We start from the raw sequence: 24,635 nt of genomic DNA, 5'->3' as shown, positions 1-24,635 counted from the left end.
AAATTAGATTAAAATTTGTGTTATCTGTTTCTTTTTACCTTGTTCATGGGGCTACTGGAGAATTTTAAGTTACGTTTGTGGCTCGAATATTATTCCTATTGGAGAGCGCCGGTGTCTGCAGCACCGCGTTTGTAAGTCCTGGGATAAAAGATGGATGACTTGTTAAAACTCTCCTCAGCCGGAGAAAACGCTTTCATCCTATTAATACCCACGCTGAAACAAAGTGAAGTTGGTTGTGTATAAACACGGCCTGGGCCTCTGCCGCCCTGGCCCACTGGGATGCGCACAAGATACTGGCTGGGGCAGCTCACGTCTTGTCCAGCTGCACCCAGACCTCCTGGCAGTCTGAAACGTCTTTGCCTTAAACAGCACTAGCGTTTCTTCCCTGAGCAAAGTGCTTCGTCATTCCTCTCTGGGAGGAAGGTAGGGGATGAAACCGTGACCCAGAAAAATAACCTGATCTCACCAAGGTCGTTACTGAAGGTCACGACCAAGCCAAGCAGAGCATGCGGTCTACTTCGGCGCTTACCACCCTAGGCAGCCTGCAGATGCTTTTCTGGTCGATGATTTTAACCGCAGGAAAGCAGGTTCAATACCCGGGCTTGGGGGGAAAGGGACTACAGTGTCTGAGAGCCCCGACCCCTCCCCTGCTTGTGGCATTCCACAGTCTCTGGGCTCAATGACTTTTTTTTTCTCCTCTCGGAGATGGAAAGTGCTGGAGTATTCCCCTTTGATGATTTAAAAGTGCTGTGTGCCTTTTGCTCTCTCCTCTTTATATCCAGCCCTCTCCTTTCTCTGGGCTGCTTTTACACCCGTTTCCATAGCAACCACCTCTATTGCATCCCTGTCTGCGAAGAGAAATCTTGCAGATGCCAGTAGGGATCCAACACCTTCCAGGAGCTACTTTGACTCCCTGTCTCCTCCTCTCCCCACACTAATTTTCTTGCCTTTCTTCTCCCGACAGCTGCCCCTTCCTCCAAGTACCTACAAGCCCTTGGGGATGGCCCCCCTCGTCCATGTGAGCCTGAGGATAAGCGGGGAGAAGGCTGGTGCTGGAAGAGAAGGCAGAAATCTCTAGGTCTTATTATAAATCTTAATTCTTCATGTAACTTTGACGCAACATGTTAAACATAAAAGCTCTCGGGGGTGGAATCAAAGGCACTGAGGCCCTGAGAGCAGTGGGGTTAGGCTCTTCCATCACTGTTGGACAAGTGTCCTTACCTGAAGCCTGGCAGAATACACAGAGGCTTCCTTGGCCATCTTTACTACAAACCCCACCCAGCTCTCTCTCCAGTCCCCACTCACCTCTACCCCAGCCTCATGACAAGCTCGTGACCGTACCTGTGCACTTGAATGTCTTCATTCTGTGTATCCCCCCAGAGAGATCAGCCTTTGCTCCTTATTGGTTTGGAGGACAGGGCAGACGTGCAAATACAACACACACACACACACACACACACACATGCTTATCAGGGCTTTGAAGACCCCCAATAACTGAGTCACCCACCTCCCTCCCAGGGCCAGGCTCAGCTGGCCATCTGGGAAGGCAAGGGGAACGGGTCTCCATCAGTGACCTCCCGAAACCGTTTGAAGATTCTTTGCCCACCATTCCTCCTTGGAACTGGGTATTATTCTTTTGATTACACAAGCCTGACAGGCTGATCATAATAAACATGTAACTGAAGAGAACCTATTCCTTTCCAGCAGCATTATTTATTCACCTAAAGCAAAGGCTGAGCTATATTTAGCATCTGATGTCAGTGGGCTGTTTGGATTCTTGGAAATTGGCAGGAAGCCACCTCTCACATGATATATGAAATCACTGATAAATGCTTCTTTTCACCAAAAGAAAAACAGCTTAATAGATGCGGCCTTTTTCTGCTCTCCCCTCCCCTCCCTCTGTCTCCTCCACCATCCTCCCGCCCGCCCTTTCTTCGGCTGGGATTTGTCTTTCTGTAGCACAGCTCAGCAGAGCCTGTGAAGTGGAAATGAGTTGCTCGGTATCACAGATCAAAATGAGGCTGTTGGGATGCTCAGGATGGTTTTTTTCCTCTCCTAGATCCTGGAAGGCTGCCAAAGCGCCAGTGAATCAGACACAGACGCACAAAAAGGCAAGTCTATACAGCCGTGGCTTCATGGGGCCGAGTGTTTATGGCGGAACACTAGCTCTGGGTTGCTGTTTTGCAGGCGAAAATGGGAAGTAGATAGTGATTCAGGATTGCCATTAAGTGTGAAAACAGTCCCGGTACAGATTGTGTGTAATAAACCCAATAGAGGGAGAAGCTGTAAGAATCTCTGGATTTGCCCCCCTAGATCAGCCTTGGGCCCCATCAAGTTCAGGCTCTTGATGTGTGTGGTGGTTAATAACACCTCGAGCTCGGAACAAATCTTTCCGCCTTCCCTCTACCGTCTCTGCCACGCGCTGGGTCTATCATACAAAGCTGGTGGAGGCACCGGACAGGGCTGTGCATGTGAAATTAAATTAATTCTCGCCCTCCTGCAGAGATCAGTTTATATGGCCCGAAGCACAGGATTTAATTACCCTTATCTTAGCTCCTGTAAGAACCAGCATCACTATTGATCATGGATTCACCCAGCCCATCAGCTGTAACGTTTAACTCAGGACCCGCAGCCGAAGCCAGGCAGATAGTCTGACTGGTCGTCGGAAACGGGGAAGCGGCACCTCCAGCGGTGGTTTATTTCCATTTCTTTGTCCTGAGCTCCATCCAGTGACCCCGTGTCCTGACACTGGAAGGTATCGTGAAGACAAGAGAAGGGCTTGTTTTCCGCCCTCTAGCATCTAGGATCCCTTCATTAAGTTCCGCTCTATCACGTGCTCTGTCAAGCAGTCCTGCCTGGGTGATAGCGACCATGGGCGTGTGAGGGACTTGGAGAGTTTCAAAAAACCCACAGCAACAGTGCCTTCAACTGGCCCTTCTCCCACGCCCGCACATGCATGCGACACTCCTCTTCAGCCTGGGTGAGAGGGAGAAACAAGAAGGGGAGAGGAGGAAGTGTGAGCAAGTGAAATCCGTGCTCTTTGTGTCTCTGTCTTCACATCTTACTAGGCAGGAGAATCGGTGGGTGGAGGGATGAATAGACAGATAAACAAATGGGCAGGTGAACGGATGGACCCACTCCTCGATCAGTAAGAAAACCCACCACAAAATAAACACTGGTTGTAGTTCGAAGCTGTTTTCCATTCAGTCCTTCAATTAGGATTCATTGGGGCCTCCATAATAAGAACTGCAGGTGAGTGAAGGTCTTTGTTTTCACTGGGATAATTTTTTAATTCTTAAAATGAGGGGTGCGGGACCCAGATGACCTGTCAGCTCCCTTCCAGACTCTGAAATGTTAAGGTTCTGTAACTGTGTGATTCTGTGACGTTATGAGTCACCTGGGGTGAATGAACTCTTTTCTGAGAGGTAGCTGGCCTCCTCTCCCCCGAGGTGAGGTGAATGAGTTCTGTCTCAGACAGATGCTTCTGGAACACTCCCTGCAGGGGTGACTACCACTCGTCTGGGCCCTGAAGGAACCAGTAAAAACCCTCACTCGGGATGAACGTTTGGTCTCACTGAGAATACTGCTCACTTGGGCTCTGTGTAGGGCCACGTCATGTTTGTAATGACGATGATGGTGCTTGTTTTATGCGAGGAGTTGTTCTTTTGGCCTGAGCTGCTTGAGAAGCTGACTGCTGTTTCTACCAGCCCCAGATCTCACATAGAATAGTACCGTGGCCTCTAGCAGAGTGACACACGACAGTGACGGTAACCCACTTGCCCATCTCTGGACGCTGGCCAGGGTTTTCCTAGCACTGGGCTGAAGCCATGGTCTGTTTTGTCATAGTACCTTGGATGGGCATTAGTAAGACCAGATGCAAGTCAACACAGAGAGAGACTGAGACGGTTTAAAGACTTGATTATACTCACGGTTCCTTGGGGAGAACATAAGACACCATGCAGGGCCACATGGGGAAGCACCAGGTCAGTCAAGAGGCAGAGGGAGCTGGGGGGACCTGTGGGCAAGAATCTTTATGTGGTTTCCATGGTGAGGAATGGGTGAGGGAGGGCAATCAAGCTTAGATTGGACCAGCTGTGTTTGAAAGCGGCACCCTGTGAGATTCACGTTCACTGTGACTGTCAGAGGATACAGTTTAAAGCTATCTGAGGATTCCTAATGTTTCTGGGTGTATTAGTTAGTGTGCTCCAGAGAAACAGAACCAGTAGCGTGCATGCACGCGCCCACGTGTGTACAGAGGGAGAAGAAGGAAGAGAGAGAGAGACTGATTTTTAAGGAACTGGTTCATGCAACATTGGAGCTTGGCAAATCCAAAGTCTGGACTTGGGTAGACCAGCAGGTTGGAGACCCGCAGCAGAGCCAGGGCTGCACTTCAAGTCCACGGGCTGTCTGCTGGCACAATTCCCTCTTCCTTGGGGGCCATCAGTCTTTTGTTCTATTCAGGTCTTTGACTGATTGGATGAGGCCCACCCACATTACGGAGGGTAATCTGCTTTACTCAAAGTGCAATGATTTAAATGTTTATCTCATCCAAAAACACCCTCACGGACACAATAAGGTCTGACTAAATATCTGGGTACTGTGGTCCAGCCAATTTGACCCACAGAACCGGCCATCACAACGAGAGTCACGGTTTGCTTGGGGGTACCTAATAGGCCCTATTTAAAGTTAATACACAATCATTGACTCCACAGAGGCAGGATATCTGAGGTGTCCTCACCTTCCCAACCTTCACCCAGGTAACTTCACAAGCACCTCCGGAAAGCACCTCATAGCTTTTACAAAACACATTCACTCCCATCCTCTCCTTGATTCTCACAATGGCCCACGAGGTCAGCATTTCTGTCTCCATATCAGAGTCGAGAGAACATGAGTGGAGAGGTGAGGTGACGTGACCTACCCGGGTCAGACAACTCACAGGTGGAGAAAGCCAGGCTGGACTCCAGCTTCTGGTTCCAGATGACAGGACCTGGATTTCAGCAGCAACTACTATGTGCCAGGCCCCACTCTGGAAGCTTCCATGCACTAATTTGCTCAATGTTCTGAGCAACTCAGCGATAGAGCCATCACTCTTGGCCCAGGCAGGGAGGCTGAGGCCCTCTCACTGCTTCTTTTCGGCTGGGATCCGAAGCCAGGCTGGGGTCCGCGATCCTAATCGTATCCTCTTCCACCCCCCGCCCCCATCCAGGGCTACTGCTACTCTCTCCTCCTGGTCCCCCAGCCAATGCACTGCTACCCGCCGCCACCAGTCTATCCCTGGAAACTATTAATAATGATCTTGGTGGGCAGAGTACCTGAAAGCAGTAAGAGAAGTTTGCCTAAAGACTTGGAAGGAAATACAGAGAAACCCCCAAAGTGGGACAAGCTATCCAAAGGATGACATCACAAGCATCCTGTGTAGGATCGGTCCTGGGTGCCCTAGCTCATCAAGAGGGGCCCCGGGGCCTTGCTTCTCTCTGCAGCTTGCTTCTCTCCCAGCAGGATCCCTTTTGCTCTGTCCCCATATTACTTACTGGGCCCCGGTCCCGTCTTCCCCACGATCTACCCAATGTGGGCAAACATATTCCTTCAATAAACTTGTACTGGTGCCAGGCACTGTGCTGAGGACCGAGAGCTGAGGGGCAAGGAGGAACGTGGGTCCTGCCCTCAAGGCACTCACAGCCCGACGGAAGAGACAGACCTGCCAACAGGCAGTACCGACCCGATGGCAGGGAAGGTGGCCCAGTCGCCGCGTCAGGCCAAGTACCCTGGGCCCACAGCACAGGGCGTCACCGGCTCTGCCCGCGGGACGCCTGAAGCTTTGTCTGGAGGGGAGGGTTGACCTGGAGCTGAGCGGACAAGTCCACAGATGGATGAATGAGGGAAGGGCAACCAGGTGGAGAGAAGCGTGTGTGCAAAGACCCAGAGGCCCGAGGGCATTCGGTTCTGCTCAGCTGGCCTATATAACATATGGTGTCCCGGCCAGGAAGGCACAGAAGGCGGGTGGGAGAGACCATCAGCAGCCTGGTATCCCACCGAGAACGAGCTGGGATTTGTTCCCCTCGAAGCAGCCTGCCTGAGCCTTACGCCTGAGCCTTACGCAATCCCGCTAGTACTCCTGAAGCTTTGTGAGCCGTGTGCGAAGGGCTCTGATATGCTCTGGGTAGTTATTAAGCCCTGGGAAGGCGCCTCAGGGCACGCAGAGAGGGCTGCATGCTGATTCCTGACCTCAAGGCACACACAGGCCAGGCGAGGAGTAAGAAACGTGAAACATTACAGGCTCTGGGCAGGAAGACTAATTAAGCGTCAGGCAGTACGGCCTCCATCACGAGTGTGGTGAGAGGTGGTGAAGAAACGGGAGAGATGCTTCCACGGGCAGATTATCAATCAGGAAAAGCCATTGCTTCCCGCTGCCAAACTGGGTACAACCCTGTCCCTTGACCTTTCCGGGAGCCTCTGTCCTTTTGCTTAGAGGATTCTCCAAGCACAGCCTTATCCGTGCTCATCAGCGTGGGGACTTCTTTCCCTTTTGGCCTGTATCCTCCAGCTTCCCCTTATCCGAGTGGGATTTTGCATCCCCAGCTGGACTTCATCTGAGCCTCACTGTGTTTAGATCTGGGTTTCAGATCCTCTCGCTTTGCAGGGTTTCCTAAGACCACCCCAACTTCACACAGCCTGGAGCATAAAAATATTCTAATACATGCTTGCCTAGTGGAGATTTCCACGTGAGGCTTCTGTTACAAGTGGCCCTATTTCTGCGGGAGCCAGTCATCTGTTACAGAGCCCTTTGAATGCACTTGTCTGTGGCTGGTAGAGAGTTCCTTGGTCTGCAGCTCAGTGTTCCCAGGGCTGTTGCTTCAGAGCATAGCAGTGCCTTTGCGTGTCTCTATTACAGAGACATTAACCACACGCATGGCCCATCTTCTCCCTCACGCCGCACAGCCAGGGTGATGGAAACGCGACATTTTAAACCCAAAAGCAAATTACAGCAAGGAATCGGTGTGAAATGACTATCCTCTGCTTGGGGTGCCTTTTTAAAAGTCAGGCAGCTGAGCCCAGGAGAAAAGCTGGCCTGTCAGACAAGCCCATTCAAGCTTGCGATTCCGCTGTCATTTGCCCGACGGGCTTGAGATAAAGAACAAGGATAAAAAAATCTGCCAAAGATAGTGCCGCTGAGAAACCAGCACCCAGGCAAACCCAGGAGCCAGCGCCGCCGCAGCTCTGCCCTCTGATAGGACGCCGGCACCCGGGACTTGTTCTTACAGGGATGTCGCGTGACCTCCCATTTCAGCACCAAGGAGACGTGGAGAGGAAGGGCTGCAAAGAGCTCCAACTGTGAATCCCCAAAGAATGGGAAGGGAGAACAAAGTTTACATTGAAAATCTTGACTTTCCAAATAGCGTGTTGAGGCAGACTGACACAGACAGGTTTGCTGCCGGTCGGGGACTCTCCTGGGGCGGCCGCGTCCTGGAGATTCATCTAGAAAGAATATAACGCTGAGCTTCCTTCTCTTTGCACTTTTTCTGGGGCTTCAGTTCCCAGAGTGGTGCCCTAGGGGCCTGGAGGAAAGAGATGACCCCTGAGTAGCTGGGAGCGATGGAGCTCAGGCAAATGGTCCAAGCCGCGTGCTCTGGAAAAGCTCACAACCGCGTGGTGGCAGGCGCTCTGGATCACCGGGGACGCGCAGCTCCGGCTCGGCCTGGGCTCCGTCACCAGCTCTTGGTGGGGAGGTGGCAGGCTGACTTCCGGGCTCTGCGCCCCTGCTCTTGGGGGTGAGACAGGAGGACACCCTACCTGCTAGGTGACTGAGTTTAACGCCCTTGGAGGTGAGGTCACGCCCATATACCGAATCAGATTTTGCCATTTCAGCTAATGTTTATTGTGTCTCTGGGAGTGAGGTGCTTCCTTGGAACTCCCTAACTGCCCTGACAGGTAGGTCTCAGCTCCAGTTTACAGGTGAGACCACTGAGAGTCAGAAAGGTTCACTAATGTGCCCCACTCCATACTGCTAGGAAGTGGTTGGTCCGGGAGTCAGATCCAAGTCTTTGGGACCCAAGTCCAGTGCTTTCCATGAGACACATCCACCCAGCCTGCTTCAGAGGTGGCAGCTCCCACACAAACGGGGACCATCGTGTGGTCCGCCTTCACCTCCAGGGTGTAGCATCTCTGGATGGACACGTTGTCCCCATCCTCTTGTCTTGATGTCCCATCACCCATTTGCCACAGGGAAGCACTGGCCAGATTATAAAGTAGCCGCAGGGAGTTCCCTGGTGGTCCAGTAGTTAGGACTCAGCACTTCTACTGCAGCCGGTGTGGGTTCGATCCTTGGTCGGGGAACTAAGATCCCACAAGCCTCGTGGCCAAAAATTAAGAATTAAAAAAGTGAAGTAGCCGCAAATAACGGGCAACCATAAAACCTGATTTGTGTCTGGTTGATAAAGACCCTCAGAGGAAACAACCACAGGAGCTGTGGGGCGTCCAAAGTGGTAAACGTTTCCCAGGAAGGACCCCTCCAGGAGCCACGGCTTCAGAGCAATCCCGTTTCTAACAGGCACCGAAGAACAGCAGCCATCAGCACGGCTATCAGTGCCATCATCCTCGGCACGAAATACAAGCCTTCACATCTGGTGGGTGGTCCCGATCCCAGGGACGTTGGAGAGTTCACAGGGGCCGGGCTGTCCCCGCTCCTGGCTGTCTGTCTTGTGTGTCACTCACAACTGCCTCTTGCAAACAGAGCATTCCCCGGGGAGCTTTCCCCGGGGACACTTTTCTTTGGCATCCTTAAACAGCTGTCACACTGTCCCAGTTGTTTTTCAAGAAGGAGGTCTCCAGAGTTTCATTGAGGCAGACTTGAACTTGACCCTGCCGTGTTGATTTGTTCCCTTTCATCTCTCCCTGGGAAACGGGTGCCAAACCCTGGGTGCCCATGGGTGGATCCTGGCAGCCTCTCAGCCTTGCAGCTCATCACCTGTTGTTTCCTACCCAGAATATGCGTTTGGACATGTAAGGATTTCAGCAGTTCCTGCAAAGGCAAACTTCTCTGGAGGAACCTGAGATTTCTTCGGCACAGACCAGCTTCACACCCCACGGAGCAGTCTTTCAGCAAAGGGTTTAAAGGTGGGGGCACATAAGTAACGCCTTAGGTAGGGTAGGTGAGGGAGGCCACCATTCAGCACTCGATCTCGAACTTTGTATTTGCCAAGGGCTTTTAAGTCATTTCCATCAGCTATTACACCTGAACGCCCTTAAGAGGTAGGTAGGAACTGGTGTCCTCCTTTTGAGAATAAGGACATGGGGAGGGAAGCATCCCCGGGGACACATCCATGGAGTGAGAAGGGTCAGAGAGGCCTTGGTGGGGAAGCGTTCCTCTCAGCCTCCGTCCCCGGCCCCGTGTGCTTCCAGCAAGCCACTGGGGAGGATGTTTCTGGAGCGTGGCTTTCGTCCAGGAATCGTCCTACGTGTTAGCTTTCTAAGAGCCAGGTTGAGGTCTTGGTCACTGTCATGTGGCATATGAGGGGCGGCCTCAGAGAGGTGAGTGCCGTGCAGTAAATCACAGAAGAATGAGCAAACTGCTCTGCGCGGAGAAAGCAGGCTCTCATTCCCCAGCCACTCCCGCACCAGCGTTGAAGCAAGATATATTTTTAAACACAAGCCTCGTACAGAAAAATTCCCTCGCATGTCCCCATAGCCTACTAATGGGGCAACTGCTGGCAATGGATACCGCCAGCCCGTGCTCAGGGCTGTGTTCTCAATTTTTCTTTCTATTCTTGTCCCCTGGCATACGATAGGGTTGCTGTCCTGGGACACTGCAGGCGACTGACGAAAAAGGTTGCAGTCGGTTCTTGCCTGCTCTCAATTTCAAGACTCTCTGATTTCGTTCAGACGCCGGGCCTGTAGGTCTGTGTCCATTTACTGAGTGGCTAACTTTTCTTTCATGTTCTTTATTCTTCAGGCAGATTCCATAAAACTGCCCAATGCTTCCCATCACCCCGGGCTGAGGAGGGGCTGAAGTCAGAAAGCCAGCTGCCCCCCCAAGTGCCTGAGAAAGTGGCCTCCGTGCTCCTGCAGGATTTCATGGCAGGATCGAGTGCCTCTTGTCCCCCCTTTGCAAAATGCAAATAGCCGTTTTGGGTCAACTTTGCTTCTCCCCATTGCTCTGATGAGGATTTCTTTCCTTAGCAAGAGAAAAGAAAGTCACCTTACAAGTCCTAATTAGCATGAGTCCTCTACTCAGTTTATTCAGGCTGTCCTCCTGAATTGTCCTGGTGTGTCCCCGAATATTATTAATGCTGCTGTTGTTGTTTTAAAGGAGCCATTTCTAGCCAGAGGCTGGAGGAGGTGCCCTTTGTCCGCCTCTGGGCTCTGTGGTCCTGGCCCTCACCGAGGGAACCATGCCTGCGCTGCTGTGTTTATTTGAGTTATGTAATATAAACAGCTTCAAGGAGATAGGCTCCTCCGCTTTTGTTTTTAAACTCCGACTTCACTTGCCCTCTGCAGAGCTTGGCGCTTGGGTGGTTTCCTCCAGCCTTCTCTGTTTTGCTGCTAGAAAACAAAACAGCCTGCCTTTGACCCTTCCCTAGGACCAGCCCTTTCCTCCGCAGACCCAGCGATGAAATGAACCGCTGCCGGTGCTGACTCTGCGTCCTCAAAGGCTCGGCCTCGGCCGGGGGCAGAGGGCGCCGTCCAAACTGAGCAGAGACGAAGCGGTCGTGGGTGAGGCTTTGTCCGTAGCCTCTTCACTGATTCCTGGTTTCCCCAAGTCAAGAGTATCCCTAGAACATCTGAAACATAATTCCACTTAGCATATGGATTGAAACCCGACTTTTCAGGAACACAGCTGATGTGTAAAACACATGTGACTGTAGTTAGGAGGAAAGTTCAAAAGTCATTGCAGACATCAGCTCCACGTTATTTTACTATTCGCATCCCCTTAAATCAAATATTTACAAAGTGTTTCATTGCTCATTAGACCAGGCTCATGGTTTATCCCTCTGATGATGCCACGCGGTGGAGAAAGCCTGCAGTCTTCTCGCTGAGTTTGGCTTGGCAAACTGGCATGCAAGGCACAGTTGGATTACCATATATTTTTAGTAACAGGTTTCCTAAGACAACTCTCTAAGGGTTGAGTCACTGATTCCTTTATTTATACAGTTGTCCTAATGCAGATAACCAATATTTTCAGAATAGTTATTAACTCTCAAATTTCTTATGGTGAGATCCCACCTCCATCTATAAAATTTCATTTTGCCATAGTCCGTCTTTCTCTCTAATCAGCCCGACACACGTGCTTGCCGTCTGTCTATCAGGGTCCCCAACCTTGGGGTGAGAAGGATGCCCTTTCCATAACTGTGAGTTTTGGAGGCAAGACTAAAAGACAGAAAGCATAGAGGTTTGGAGAACCAAGTGCTCAGGGCGTGGAGGTAGGGAAGAGGGAGCCCGATGGCAGGAATGGCCTGGAATAGAGCACGAAGATCCAGGCACACATCCCCCCCCACTGGATTCCCAGAAAACTACCAGAGAGAAAGAAAGGAAAGAAAGGAGAGGAGGGAGAGAGGGGGGGAAGGAAGGAAGGAAGGAAGGAAGGAAGGAAGGAAAGAAGGAAGGAAGGAAGAAGGAGGGAGAGAAAGAAAGAAAGAAGGAACGAAGGAGAGAGAGAGAGGGAAAGAAAGAAGGAGAGAAAGAAAGAAAGAGAAAGAAAGAAAGAGAAAGAAAGAAAGAAAAAAAGAAAGAGAAAGAAAATAAAGAAAGAAAGAAAGAAAAAGAAAGAAGAAGAAAGAAAGAAAAAGAAAGAAAGAAAGAAAGAAGGAAGGAAGGAAGCAGGAAAAGAAGAGAAATTATGGCGATGGGTGGGGGGGCTGGGGGATAGAATTGGAGATTTTTGCATGGAGAAATCCTTCCAGTTCTACCCATTGAAGCCCAGGCAGCACCTCTGACAAAGCCACACAGCATCCTGTCGTCTCCTCAAGCCTTTCAGAATTTCTCTGCATTTTTCCAGCAGCAGCTGCCAGCTCTGGCCCAGCCTCTCATCTGCCAACTCGCAACCCCACCCGCCCATCTCCCTGTACATTTCTCTCCTTCAAGGTCAAGTCCCAGTGCACCTCAGCTTTTCGGGGCTCTCCCGTGCGGTGAGAGCCTCGGCCTGCTGAGTCCCGGCGGGGCGGGTGGCGAAGGGGTGAGGCTGGAGGAAATCTGCTGGGGCTGAGGCTTTCTCACACATGTTTCAGATGTGCAGGGGTGTGATGGTAAACAGCGTCCTTGTCGCTGCCAGAGCCTGCCTTTCCACCCCGAGTCCTGTTCCCATCACCCTAGGGGTTCCAGTAATAGGGCGTAAAGCAAACAAAGAAAAACAGTAATCTGGGGTTCCAATTGCATTTTTTGTTTTTAGAAAATGTTAATGATAGGTTATGTGATTACCCTAGGTTTGGTTCTGCCCACTCTGTATTAAGCACATCTGGTATTTAGTAACAATATAAGTAGCAGGAGTTTTTTTGGCACTTGAAAATAAGCTCATCCAATGTTGCCATGCAGTTTGGAAACTCATCAGAAAGGCCAGCCAAACTTGTGGAGATACAAGACTTTTTTTGTAGGCTGGGCAGCTGGCCAGGACAGCTAAAAAATGTGAATTGGCTCAGAACTGCTGCCACGCAAACACTTCTGGAAATTTCTGTGCTTGGGCCCTGCCAAATCCATTATGCACAACACGAATTACAAGAGCTTCTATCTCTCCAAGCAGTTGCTTTCTGAGCTTAATTCTCCTATGCACTTATGAAACATATACACACAACCAAAACGAGAAAAACACCCCCCCCCAAATCCACTACCATTAAAGAAAAGAATTCTTTCCATCAGAGCTGCCAAGCTCACAACTTTTCCTGAATTAGGAGAAATAGCCTCAAACTTCGGTTTGAATTACATTAAATCTAACACGTGGGAGGCAACGGCGCTTCCTGGAAATTCTAGAAAGGAAGGATGTCTCGCATCATGGAAACAGCCTCATATCTCCATAGGAAAAGCAACGCAACAAAAGAACTTGGAAGGGGAAAAACATATACACCTTACATTCGGCATGTCCAGTAATTGGGATTTGGGCCTGAAGTGGGATTTGAATCAGTCTGCGAAGCAAACCTGTGCGCAGAATGTGCTTCTTCTGTGTGGAGGTTGCAGCCCTGCCTGGAGGTGTCTGGGTCAGCCTCGAGGTCCTGCAGGCCTGTCAGTCGTCTGGCAGGATTTGAAGCGGAGGGTGGGCCCAAGAGGGCAGGCCACAGCGGGCCAGGGGGAGAGCAAGCAAGAGAGAAGCAGCCAACCTTTCAAGTCACATCCTGGGTCTGCCCGGGCTTCCCTCCCTTCCAAAGCTTAAAAAGGTTTGCATCACTTCTTTTCTGATTCCAAACTGAGACTCGCCTCCTGCTTGTGATTCAAGGTACTAGATTACTCAGACGCTGCCCACGATTGTTTTTAAGGGCCTGGAACTCCACTCTTCTTCTCCAGAATCGCTGGGACGACATTATTCATAGGACACAGATAATAGCTACTATGAGATAATCATATTAGCACATAAGGACACAGGAAGTACAGCTAAATCCTTCTGATTCCCACTGGGTCCAATGCTTTCTTAATACACAGCCCTTTTCATGAGAACTGTAAGGTTGCTGGAGGTCTTTTTTGCCTTAGATAACGGCGTCGATTTTAATAGGTCGAAACTCTAAGGTGTTCTAACTAAGAGCTGATGGTCTCCACCATGTCATTTACACAGTGAATGAGTAACTACATCACTAGGCTAGTCTGTGCCTCAGTTTCCCTCTTTGTGTCCGCTGTGGCCATTCTCCCAGGACAGGGGAAAGGTTGTGAGATTTGGAATCGGTCTCTGCCTTGGCTTCCTGTCACCCCGTGACCTTCTTCGAGCGGCAATTCTGCGTCTCGGTACAGCATCCTCACTTGTAAAATGGGACCGGCACCATCTTGCCCCGAGCTCGGTGGTGAAGGACCAAACGTGATAACAATTACACAACTGCTTCACAAACTGTAGAGCAAGATACAAATGTGGGTTGTTAATAGTACATTTCCAGTCCTAATTGTAGAACTTTGATCACTGAGATTACCAGGAACGCGATATAGAGAGCGGAGGGACGGGTCCTAGCAGGGCCCACGCATGCGCAGTGGAACCTGGGGATTTATCGAGGTCGGCAATGAGAAGGGATGCTCGCTTTCTGCAGCTGATATAGGATGACCTTTCTCCGTATAACCCTGCATTAAACGGTGTCCCCTGCTTCCGCTTCCGCTTCCTCTCCCTCTCTCTCCCTCCCGTCCTCTCACTTTTCTTTCTTTTAGGAATCAATGGGTAGCAATCACTCTTACTGTGCCGTTGGACTAGATTGACCTAAGATTGAAGGTGAGGTTGCCAGTGCTAATCAGATTTCCTTTCCCATTGTGAACTGCATCCCAGAACCGTCGTTCACACGAAGCAGTTAAACAGGTTTGGGCTTTTGACAAAAAAAAAAGAAAAAAAAGTGCTGGGGCCCCAAGAAAGCACCCTTGGCCTCATTTCTATCTGGCTCACATCGTCTGTCCTGTTCTTTCTTGAATTCGGATTACAGGACACATTTTTCTCAGTTTCCTTTTCTCATGTTCCTGGATCTTTGTTGTAGAATTGTAGGAAACACAGAGTCAGGGGAGTCAGCCAGAAAGGATCTCTCCCTTCCCGGGAAGGTCTGGGACTCCACCTCGGACACCACGTGTGCGCGGCGCCTGCCTTCCCACGGCCTCCCGCCTCCTCTCCCCCGTGACGGTCGTTGTTTTCTTCGTGATGGCCATCACTGGGGGATTTTAAAGCCTGATTAGTTCGAGGGCTTTTTCCTTTCTCAGTTTGAAGACAGTCCCCCTCCCTGCTCCCCGGGAAGCCGGGCCCCACCTGGTCCCTGTGCTCTGGGGCTGCCCAGGAAAGATCCAGAGCTTGTGAATCAGAGTGAGTCCAGCCACAGCGGAAGCGTGGACAGAAAGGAGCCCAGAAGGCCGCTGATCGGCCGCTACAGAGGGAGAGCATGGAGGCTGGGGCTGGGGGAGGGGAGGGAGGCCACTGCCACGCCAGCCACTGTCACGCCAGCCACTGCCACGCCGAGCAAAGACAGGGCCACCAGGCAGGCGCACAGCTCACTCACAGCACAAGGGCGGCTTTGCCTGTCCAGCACCCCAGAGGCCAGGTACTGTCTACTTGTCCAAGCCAGCAGGCACCGAAGTTAGTGAGGTCACTAGGATGCCCATGGAATTTTCTGGAATCAGAATCAGACTGTGAAGCATTCCCCTGACATTGTAACACCCAGCCAGTCACCCCTGTCTTTACCTTCTAGGTTCACCTCTGTGAATCATAATCATGAATATTCATGCAGCATCCTTCCTTTCTCGGCATGTCAATGTGAACTATCTTCATTCTCCTGGGAGCCCTATCACCGTTTTGCTGTGAGGTAGGCAACATAATTATCCCTAATTTTCAACTGAGGGGATGAACGCTTGGGTGGGCAAAGTGGCCTGGCCAAGCTCGCAAACTGTAGTAACTCAGGGGGTGCTATTTGGGGCATCCTGTAAAGTCACCACGTGATCACTGCCTGGGGCTTTGCACCGTTCACTTCTCACCCCATCCTGTTTCGTTAATATTATTTTTGCATTGGTTGTCAAAATGGGCTCCATGGGCTTCCCTGGTGGCGCAGTGGTTGAGAGCACGCCTGCCGATGCAGGGGACGTGGGTTCGCGCCCCGGTCCCGGAAGATCCCACATGCCGCGGAGCGGCTGGACCCGTGAGCCATGGCCGCTAAGCCTGCGCATCCGGAGCCTGTGCTCCGCTACAACGGGAGAGGCCACAACAGTGAGAGGCCCGCGCACCACAAAAAAAAAAAAAGGGCTCCATACAGGATTACACACAGAAACGAATATTCTCAGTTCCTCCTACCTGTGAGCTCAGCTGTGTGCTGTGCTATGTCCCCCCAGGTGTATGGTGAGTCCTCAGAGCAGGTCTGGGATGCCCTCCACCTGGCCAGGCTTCCTCTCACTCCTTTACCTCATTCCACTCACTAGGCATCATCACCACTGCAAGAAAAGTCCACACTAACAAAGTTAATATTAGAAAGGTTCACTAAAATGTAACCTTTCAGGTCAAATCCATGGATAAGTGTTGAATGGACAAACCATTCCATCTGACTTTTTTTTTAATTTATTTTTTTGTTGAAGTATAATTGACTTACCGTGTTGTGTTCATCTCTGCTGTGCAGTAAAGTGACTCAGTTATACACATATATACATTTGTTTTCATATTCTTTTCCAAATTATGGTTTATCACAGGATATTGAATATAGTTCCCTGTGCTATAAGTAGGACCTTGTTGCTTATCCTAATTCTATATGTAATAGTTTGCATCTGCTAACCCCAAACTCCCAATGCACCCCTCCCACAACCCCCTCCCCTTGGCAACCACAAGTCTGTTCTCTATGCCATCTGACATTTTTATTTATTTATTTATTTTATGTATTTATGGCTGCAGTGGGTCTTCGTTGTTACGTGTAGGCTCTCTCTAGTTGCAGCGAGCGGGGGCTACTCTTTGTTGCGGTGCGCGGGCTTCTCATCGCAGTGGCTTCCCTTGTTGTGGAGCTTGGGCTCTAGGTGCGTGGGCTTCAGTAGTTGTGGCACATGAACTCAGTAGTTGTGCCTCGCGGGCTCTAGAGTGCAGGCTCAGTAGTCGTGACACCCGTGTCCCCTGCCCTGGCAGGCGGATTCTTAACCACTTTGCCACCAGGGAAGCACCCCCCCATCTGACAGTTTTAAAGTGAAGATTATTTTCCAGAGCAGATGCCACTTTTGTATATTTGTTACTTGCTGAGTACCTACTATGTGCCTACTGGGTTCCTTTTAATCCAGGCACTGCCTCAAAGTGTCTACATGCTTAAGGGGTGAATGGGCACCTGTGGAAATCCTGGCGTTCCAGAGAAATCTTTTCCTGTGATTTGGCACGGAACACAACTCTTCCTCTCCAAGGTGACAGCTCAGGCCGTGAGAGAAATTTAAAATGCTTTGGAAGGGGAAGGGGAAGGAGAAGCTGGGACAAAGCAAGAGAGTGGCATGGACATGTATACACTACCAAATGTGAAATAGCTAGCTAGTGGGAAGCAGCTGCATAGCACAGGGAGATCAGCTCCGTGCTTTGTGACCACCTAGAGGGGTGGGATAGGGAGGGTGGGAGGGAGACGCAAGAGGGAGAAGATATGGGGATGTATGTATACGTATAGCTGATTCACTTCATTATACAGCAGCAACTAACACAACATTGTAAAGCAATTATACTCCAATAAAGATGAAAAAAATGCCTTCTTGGAATAGTTATCTGGTGTTTCTGAATGTGATTGCTAATGGTACTAAAAGGATCTTCGTATAAGCAGTTGGTTGATTATATACTCTGTGTATGAGACAAGGACAGACAGGGAGAGAAGATACAGCTGTCACTCTTGTTTCTAAGTGACAAGACTGCTTTTATTACCATGGTATAATTATTAGCATTACATATCACCTCTACATCTTATTTGTGGAATGCTCCAAGAAGTTAAAAAAAAAATTCTTTTTTTTTTTTTTTTTTTTTTACAAATCTTAGGTTTTACAGATACTTAACTAAGTTCTCTTGAGTAGTAACCCCTTCCTAGATCATAAGTGCGTTCATTTTTTATTGCTGTGGAACAAATTACCACAAATTTAGCAGCTTAAAGCCACATGCATTTATGAGCTCACAGCCACCACAGGTTAGCTGTGTCCTCTGCCCAGGGTCTCAGGAGCCTGCCATCAGCCTGTCACCCGGAGCTGGGGTCCCAGCCAGGCTCAGCATCTTTGGCCAAGTTCACAGGGCAGAATTCATTTCCGTGAAGGTGTAGGTCTCCTGGCAGTTTTTCTTCAAGGCCAGCAAGGGAGAGAGAGAACATGCCGCTTTGAGTCTCTGACCTCTAGACCTTCTTTTAAAGGGCCCATCTGATTAGGTCAGACCCACCCACGATAATCTCTCTTTCGATTAACTTACAGCAACTGATTAGAGATCTTAATTACATCTGCAAAATCCCTTCACCTTTGCCACATAACATAATGAAATCACAGGATAATATCCTATGATCTTTGCTGGATCCTATTGGCTAGAAGCAAATTAAGGCCTTGCTCACCCTCAAGAGGAGGAGATTACACAAGAACAAGGGACCTTGGAGGTCATCTTACAATCTGTCTTCGACGATAAGCTACTTCAGAATAGGGAGGTTGTCTTACATATTTTGATCTGTCATTACGCTTAATAGAGCATTAGGCAAACAATAGAAAAATAATTCATGGACACTGAGAATTTAGTGATTGGCAATAAATTAATATTTTTAAGACACAGAGTTTCTTCCAGAGCACACTCTGAAAAAAAGGTGTTCTGTTTTTTGTCCTCCATAGGTCTTCATGGGTTGAGGTGGAAGGAAGTGCGGATAGGTCACAATCCAAAGAGTCTGTGGCTGAAAGGAAAGAAAAACGAGCTGGGAAAGCTAGGTTCCATTCCAGCTCCTCCTCTAAAAGCCGTGTGAGCTTTCCCCACCTGGAAAGTGGGGGAGATAGTACCCGCCTTTCCTTGTGGGGTTGCTGACAGGCAAAATGACGATGGGCCGAAAAGCCTTTGAAAGAACAAACCGTGGGTACAAAGGTTTTATTGTCCTGCTGCAGATTGCTAAGGAGCTGTGATTAATAATATACTGCTATCTCAAAAGGTGGACGTGTGATCAGATAACCAACAGGGTGTTTTTTTTTTCAGTGATAAGCAGGGAGGCACTCAAGAGACAGCCCAAGCGTCTCCCATAAACTCGGGGATGATGCCCTTTCTGGGCACACGTTAGAAAGAACCCGTTCTGAACTTCCTTCAAAGTTTTACCCTGAAGTTGAGCTCTAGATCAATAACCTCTTCTGCATGGATGGACCTAGAGATGATCACACGAAGTGAAGTAAGTCAGACAGAGAAAGACAAATACCATATGATATCACTTATATGTGGAATCTTAAAAAAAGGATACAAATGAACTCATCTACAAAACAGAAACAGACTCAGAGATTTCGAAAACAAACTTATGGTTACCAAAGGGGAAAGGTGGGTGGGGGGAGGGATAAATTAGGAGGTTGGGATTAACATATACACGCTACTATATGTAAAATAGGTAACCAACAAGGACCTACTGGAGAGCACAGGGAGCTCTACTCAATATTCTGTAATAACTTATATGGGAAAAGGAATCTGAAAAAGAAAGGAGATATATATATATATATATATATGTATATGTATAACTGAATCACTTTGCTGGACACCTGAAACTAACATCATTGTAAATCAGCTATCTTCCAATATAAAATAAAAAATAAATTTAAAAAAAATCTCTTCTGCAGCAACTACAGCCAACTTCCATTATCCCCTGGTCCCCTGTGTGTCTGTACCAGGCACACTAAGGAAGGGAGAGAGATAGATAGTGGGGAGTCTGGGGCCAGCCTGAGCCATGCAACTGCACAGAACAAATGCTGATACGGTCCAGGCTGGGGAGACAGCTTTGCAGAGCGAGGGCCCGCTGAGCAGGCTTCCCTCCTGCAAGGAAAGAGTTGACTGCTAATGTGTTAAGATCCGATTAATGTAGGAAATAAACATGTAATAAATAATAGCAGTGTAATGATCGTGGTTGTCATTGCAATGGTTCTATCTGTTGAAAATATGAGATCTAGAGGATGGGTTTCTTAGGCTCATCTTGCCCTTATTGAAAAGAAACTGACAGATGTACTTTACAAAATTGAAGATAATTTTAAAACAGTTGAAGAACTCCTACTCGTTTTCCTGGTTTAACCACTGCTTTATTCTTTTGACCAAGAAAGAACAAGTATGTTTGTTTTTGTTTTTTTTTTAAGAACTGGTATTTAGATTCTACCCTCCATGTCTCCCATCCCCTCCTGAGTTTCCCCAAGTCAAGCGTTACAGACACACAAGACCATGCATGGATTCTAAACTCTCCGGGGAACTACATGACTTAACCTCCATCCAGGGCTGCGGTCATATACACGGAAAAGCAAACAAGCATCTTTAATGATCTGGAAGCCAGCTCATTTTATGATTTGCACACCTCAGAGAGTTTTAGTTAATGGAAACGTCCCAACAGCACTATTTCCGTGAGACGTTGCCGAATCAGCAGAAAGAACCTGAGAGAACCGAGACCGTTACTTTGCCGGTGTTCCTACGTCCAGTTGCACACGCATTCTAGGACGTGAAGCAGTCTGAGTAAACCACCTTGCTTTTGAGTCACACACTTCAGACATTTTTGTACCCGAGGTGCTTAAAGCACAACTTCTACCTGACACAGGGCCATCGCCAAACATGGCAAAGTGAGAAACAGGAAGCGAAATCTCTTGGAGTAACTGCCTGGTCTGGACTCTGGACTCTCTTAGAATTTTCAAATGAGGAGATCTTGTCTTCTTTGCAAGATGTTGACAAACTGATACTATATTTTTAGCATGCCTTGAATGGAAAACATGAAAGATATGTGAACAATATATTTCCAAATATGTCACATATTTATAAAACATAGTAAATGCATGACAGATTGAGTAGGATATGTGGAAAAAAATAACAGCTGTGGTACACCCGATTTCTTAGCAAATTCATACACAACAAATGACATTCATATCCCATGTTTTGTAAAAATCTATTTTTTAAGTATTTTAGAAAAGGATGTAGGGAATGAAAACAAAAGTTTGCAAGAGAAAAATCACAAGATGGATGTGAATTTAAGTGACATGTCATGTAATGATCATGTATAAAACTAGCTCCGAGTAGGTTACCCATTTTCCTCAGCATGCCATCTTTTGATGGAAATGACATGAAATGAAGCATTAAAAGTGATCTGCATTTTAAGGTGGGCTAAAATGTCATATGTGAGGGAAAGTGTATTTTCAAAATATGAAACGATTTGTGGGCCAGTGTTGTTAAGATTTACTTGGATGGAGTAGAATTGGTGTCAATGGTGTCAATGATCATAGTTTGTGGTACCAAAGACGAGATTGGGTTCTGGACTGAGAAAAGTCTGACCAGGGACACTTGGATTTGAATAAGGGGCCAAAGGCATCCACGGTAAATTCTGAAGCAGGGAATGAACATGAGAAGCAGTGTTTTTAAGGGGATAGTCTTAGCAGCTGTGAGTACAGTGGTGACGACGCAACCTCTAAGGTTAATAGTATGAAGTCCTTATATTGATAACACAGATATCTGTGATTTACAAATAAGTTTTCTCACTTTCGAATCCATAATCTTATCTGAGCTGTGTAGCAACCCTGGGAGACATGCAAAAAAGGTTTTATCATCTGCATCTTCCTCCCAAAGAAACCAAGAGTCTGTGCCTTCAGGGTCACGGTTAGGAAGAGGAGGAAGTGGTCCTAACAACGAGGAAATTTGTTCATTTAGGATCATATCTGGGAGAAATGGGCTTACAGATAATTTTTTTCCTTCCTCTTCTTTTCACTTTTGCTTTTTTCCAGAGTTTCTACAATGAACAAATATTATTTTATAATGGTAAAATAGCATCAAATGTTACAATTCTTAATATTAAAAATCCCCACTCTCATGTCTTCCAGTCCACTTTCTTCTTTTTCTTTTTCTTTCTTTCTTTTTTTCTTTCTTTTTTTTTTTTTTTTGCGATACGCGGGCCTGTCACTGTTGTGGCCTCTCCCGTTGCGGAGCACAGGCTCCCGACGCGCAGGCTCAGCGGCCGTGGCTCACGGGCCCAGCCGCTCCGCGGGATGTGGGATCTTCCCGGACCGGGGCACGAACCCACGTCCCCTGCATCGGCAGGCGGACTCTCAACCACTGCGCCACCAGGGAAGCCCCCAGTCCACTTTCTTCTCTCAGCTCCCTACTTGAGGACTTTCCTGTGCTGACTCCTCTTCTCAGGCAGGAAGAATTGGAGAACGCACTGCTCGATTCCTAGGCTGAGCTGCTCTAAGTCAATGTAGAACAGACCAGGCTGTGAGTCTGGAGAACTAAATTTGCATCCTATTTTCTACAATGCTGGGAAGTTCCCTCCTATCTGTGTGCCCTAGTTTCCTGTTCTGTATCCTTTCTGCCAGATAGGAAGGGTTTCAAGATTCTGAAGCAAACATTGCCTTATCAAAGAAAGGTGGTACTAAAATTACATTCTCATGGGAGACTGTTAAAATGTTGAAATACTGCAGTTGAGTCTTCTCCTTAGCCTTGGCCTCACTGAAAGGAGACTTCGGGTATTGGGAGGGTGGAGAGGGCAGTGTGGGCGAGCATGGGAAAGCACGGAGAATGGGGCGGATCAGTTGAGTTGAAATTGACCTCATCAGCAGGCATCCGAGCTTCCTCTGGTCCTTCCCTTGTGAGCAGTGCTCTAAAGGGACATTCCTGACTAATGGACATGCCACAGAAACTCATGCAAGGGGACCATCTGATCTAGGGTCACAGATAATAATAGACCGGACCCCTTCATTGACCTTGGGCAAGCAACTTAGCCTCTCAATATCCCACTTTCTCTAATTGTAAATAAATGATCTCACTGGGAAGTGAAGGATAATTGAGATCAAATTCCTGAAGGATTTTTAACTCCTTAGAATTCATCAGTTTTAACCTTGGAGGAGCTGCTGGACCCTTTTGAGAAGCTAATGAAAGGTGAGAGCCCTCCTCCCACAAAAATATGTGTATATCCATCAACTTTCCATATACATTCATGTGGTTTATAGACTCCCTGAAGCTTAAACTTCATTTAGGTTGGAAAAAAACTCCCCTACCTTAGAAGGAAAGTGTTGTAAACATGTAAAAGATGAACAATATGTCATTTTTATCATGTCACTGCCATCCTAGTGGACTTGATTCATGCATCTAATGTGCTGTGTCATCATCATTATTTTCATCTCATTATTATTAAAAACAGCTCTATCTCCATTGGCATTCATCCTTCCCTCTCACCCACACCCCGATTTTTTATCATCATTTACACTCTGAAAGTCTTGGAACCAAGGATGTTTTCGCTGTTGGTGTTCTTTGTAAGACCACATTGGTTCCCTCCATCTAAGTATAACCTAGAAAAGAAAGAAGAACATGCATAATTGAAGTGAGTTTTTAAAATGGGTTCTTCATCACTCCTGGACAGTTAAAATTACCATCCCTGAGAGAGAGAAAATGCAAAGTGCTCCCTCAGCACATTATAGAGGACACTTGACGTAAGCACTCAACCCAAGACTGATTTAAATTTGCATAATTCTTCTTATTATTATTGATTCTAAAATAATTGGAAAGCAGTGGTCTTGAAGATAGAAGTTTTTCAAAAGCAATATTTTACACAGAGGTTTAAAAGGAATCAGCCCATTTATTCAATAATGAAAAATATCATTATTTTCACTTTCCCACCTAATGTCTTCTGTTTTCTCCCAGCTTCATGTGGCTCAGCTGGGAATCAGGCATATTCCTTAGTTATACTTTAAAAGAAATTAGTATTATGAAATAGTAGCATCTTTTGTCGACAACTGGCCTTATTCCACACAAAGACACCTGAGTGTGTTTAGATGCTCCTTAGACTTGTATTGGACCTTCCTTCCTTTTCCTTCCCCATTTTTGGCACAATGTACAGGTTTTGAGCACACCAGAATCTGAAGCTCTCTCTCTCGCTGTGTATACATATTTTTTCCTTTACTATCTTCTATAAAAGTCGCTTGCTATTGATTGCCGCTGACTGAGCCGCTTGAGTTGATATCCAAGCAACGCTAACCCAGATAGGGATTAGCATTACATCAGCCGTCAGGCGAGGGAGCCTGGCAGCGGGCCAGCCTGTGAAAACGGAACGCGTTTGCGTCACTGTTCCCTTGGTAATGCTTCTTGGAGCTTTGTCAGCTGTCGTCCCCTGAGGTTGTTTCCTTAATATGTCAACAGACATTCCTGAATCTTTCATGCTGAATAGCTCTTTTCCTTTTCCAAAAACACTTAGGTGACCAAGCAGCTGGTGCCTCCCATTGCTGGCATCTTCCAAAATGTAATTTCTTTCATGAAATAGGTGTTTTGTTCCGTTCCAAACATTCGAGGGGATTTAAGAAGGTTTCAATTTCTGCTTCTGCACGTTAGAGGACCTATTTTTGAAGAAACAGGGCAGCCAGTTTAGTGCAGAGAGCTGCTCCTCTGCTTTTCTCATCCTTGGGAAAAGCCCTTATTCCCTCACCAGCTTATCCAAACCCTCCTATTATCCTGTAACCTTGTGACACTTCATAGAGCAAAATGGCTGGTTGAAAGACCCGGCTGGAATTTGCCCCCATTTATGATTTGCTCTCTGATCTTGCTTTAAGAAAGTCTGCGAGACAGAAGAACACGTGGACAGTCACCTTGAGCATCCCCTGCATACCGAGAGCCGTGGATAAGAAAGATTTGTCAACCGTTGCCCACGTGATATCTCTTTCCTCATTTTCCCCACGTCTTTATTTGCTGGTAACTTGATCGCCACTTTCATCTTGGAATATTTTACTTTGAAGAGTACCATAGCCAAGTGGGTTAAGGGGGCCTCGAGCTAATATCCCTTCCTTCTCTCTCACCGGACGTAAACAGAGCTCCTTGAAGTTCA

The 24,635-nt window shown here is 47.9% G+C and overlaps 1 long non-coding RNA gene across 2 annotated transcripts; it reads right to left on the bottom strand.

Moving 5' to 3' along the window:
- Positions 1-1,693: 1,693 nt before the first annotated feature.
- LOC117201952 (uncharacterized) lies at positions 1,694-13,397 on the bottom strand. Of its 2 annotated transcripts, none has more exons than XR_007471294.1 (3): positions 13,052-13,397; positions 3,930-11,048; positions 1,694-2,976 (listed from the first exon to the last, which is right to left on the bottom strand). It is a non-coding gene; the product is annotated as an uncharacterized LOC117201952 (long non-coding RNA). The 2 variants fall into 2 exon arrangements; XR_004484091.2 differs by having other exon boundaries at positions 3,930-10,856; positions 13,057-13,397.
- Between the last annotated feature and the right edge of the window lie 11,238 nt (positions 13,398-24,635).

The sequence above is a fragment of the Orcinus orca genome, chromosome 14 (genome assembly GCF_937001465.1).
Source record: "Orcinus orca chromosome 14, mOrcOrc1.1, whole genome shotgun sequence".
NCBI classification, from domain to species: Eukaryota; Metazoa; Chordata; class Mammalia; order Artiodactyla; family Delphinidae; genus Orcinus; species Orcinus orca.
Note: the sequence above shows the minus strand (reverse complement) of the source record. Positions and strands in the feature narration are given on the sequence as shown.